We start from the raw sequence: 2,158 nt of genomic DNA, 5'->3' as shown, positions 1-2,158 counted from the left end.
TCAGAACGCTATTGGTAAACTATCCACAGCTTGTTCCCGCCCACCTCAGGAGGCGGTAATGACAGCATTCCAGTTTCCGGTTCCGGCAGCACCGGGATCCGAGTCGAGATGGAGGAAGATGCGACCGGAGGCTCCCAGTCGCTGGGAACGGAGGGTCGAGCCGGGGCTGCGGCCTAGAAGTCCGGGCCTGGAGTGCGCCTCAGAAGCTCAGGAACCGCCGGGGTCTGAGGAGGTGAGCCGGGTTTGGGGCATACGACGGCCGCGGTCTGAGGACCAGGACCTGTCAAGGCAGTGGTGTGCGTGGTGCTGGGTGCAGCGCCGGGGGACCTCGTCCTGCGGTTTGGGGCTGAAGAGCTGGCCAGCGGGGCTCCTCTTCCTGCCGCAGGAGCGTGAGATTCCCTAACAGCGGCGGAGCTGGCGAGGGGCAGCCTGAGGACCCAGCCTCGGCCGCCGGGGCCAGGACAGAGGGTGCCTAAGGGAGAGTGTCACGTGGAGTGCGGGGAGAGGCTGTCACGTGGTGCCTGTGATGCGTGATCCCGTGGGCACCAAGAGGACCAAGGAAGGCTGGGTGGGATTCTCATCTCCTCTGAGGGAGGAGGTCGTCTTAAAGGGGTCGGTGGAGGCATCGCCAGGATGTCGCATAGGGAATGTAAGTTCGGCAAAATGCTCGTGTATTCCGGGATGCAGATTCAGGAGAACAGAAGGAAGGCAGGATGCCGGTCCCTCATTTCCATCTCCAAGTGGGGATCCTTGGTTGTCTTGTCATGAGTTATAGAAGGTGTTTTGTTTTTTTTAAAACAGGGTCTCACTGTGTAGTTCAGGCTGATCTTGAACTCACTGTGTAGCCAAGATGGCCTTGAACTGAAGTCATCCTCCTGCCTCAGCCTCCCCAAGTGCTGGGTTTACAGGTGTGCACCAAACCACCCCCAGCCCTTTTTATTTTTTCAGACATGTCTTGCTAAGTTTCTCAGGTAGGACTCTAACTTGTGATCCTCCTGCTTCAGCTTCCAGAGCGCTGGGATTATAGGTGTGTGCCACGATACCTGGTTTGCAATTCTTAATATAGTGACACTCCATAAGTACTTTGATATGTGTAAAAGCCACCTACAGATCTTATTAAAAAATTGGTTCATAGGGCTGGGCATTTAGCTCAGTGGTTTGGTGGCCTGCCTTGCAAGCAAAAGGACCTGAGTTCAATCCCTGGTACCAAAAAAAAAAAAAAAAAATTGGTTCATAGTTGGGCATGGTGATACACACCTGTAATCCCAACACTTTGGAGGCTAAGGCAGGAGGATTTCCTTGAGTTCAAGGCAAGCCTGAACTACATAGCAAGACCCTGTCACAAAATCAAGGAAACAAACAAAATATTGGTTCTTATTCAGCACATCTGTAGTACAACCTGAAATCCTCTATTTCTAGCTTGGGCGATGCCTAATACTGCTGGTCTGTGGACAACACAAAGCGTCGTGGTGAAACAGAATTTCTGCAGTAACAGAAGTGATTTCCTGTTGACAAAATGCTTTTTACAGATATGAGCTCCTATATGCTGCAGCACAAGCTGTTATTTAGCCATGGCAGGCTTTCCTAGCCCCAAAGAAACTGGATCTTGAATGATTTGGCTGTAGTCTCACACTAGCGAGTAGCACAGTGGAGCTCAATGCTTGCTGACCTTTCTGTTTTCTCCAGTGGATCTGCCTTCTAAGCCAGAATCTTCCCTTAGAACCTAGTGGGATTGGTTTTGTGCAGGTAGAGTAGAAGTGGAAAAGAGGTGTACATACCTGGGCCAATGTGTCTTTTCCCTGGAGTTGTCAGTACAGGGAATTCTGCCTCTGACGTTTTACTCAGTGAGTTCAGTACAGTACAGAGTACATTACATTTGTGCCTGAACAGTTTTTTTTGGTACTGGGGATCGAACTTTCGAGGCAGGTGACAGAACCACTGAGCCAAATCCCTGGCCCCCCAACAGCTTTAAAGGTAGAAGAAAATCTGGAATTGGAGCCAGGCATACAAACAAGAGTCTGAGAAAGGGCTATAAAGAAGTTGGGCTCCTGTAATCCCAGCATTCTCGAAGGCTGAGGCAGGAGGATCAAAGGTTTGAGCCCAGCCCAGGCAACTTACTGACTTAGCCAGACACTGTTTAAAAAAAAAAAAAAAAAAA

At 50.6% G+C, this 2,158-nt stretch overlaps 1 protein-coding gene across 3 annotated transcripts in view; it reads left to right on the top strand.

Moving 5' to 3' along the window:
- Positions 1 to 2,158, top strand: part of Slc25a44 (solute carrier family 25 member 44) — a 15,009-nt gene continuing 12,851 nt past the window's right edge. For 2 of the 3 annotated variants that reach the window (XM_010643810.3, XM_010643812.3), the window contains exon 1: positions 6 to 232. The gene's annotated coding sequence lies outside the window, so the exon portion shown is untranslated. Of the gene's footprint in view, positions 233 to 2,158 lie in introns of all 3 variants that reach the window. The other variant, XM_010643811.3, reaches the window with a different exon arrangement.

This window comes from Fukomys damarensis, unplaced genomic scaffold (genome assembly GCF_012274545.1).
Source record: "Fukomys damarensis isolate Sample0158 unplaced genomic scaffold, DMR_v1.0_HiC HiC_scaffold_33, whole genome shotgun sequence".
Lineage (NCBI taxonomy): Eukaryota > Metazoa > Chordata > Mammalia > Rodentia > Bathyergidae > Fukomys > Fukomys damarensis.
This window is presented reverse-complemented; position numbering and strand designations above follow the sequence as displayed.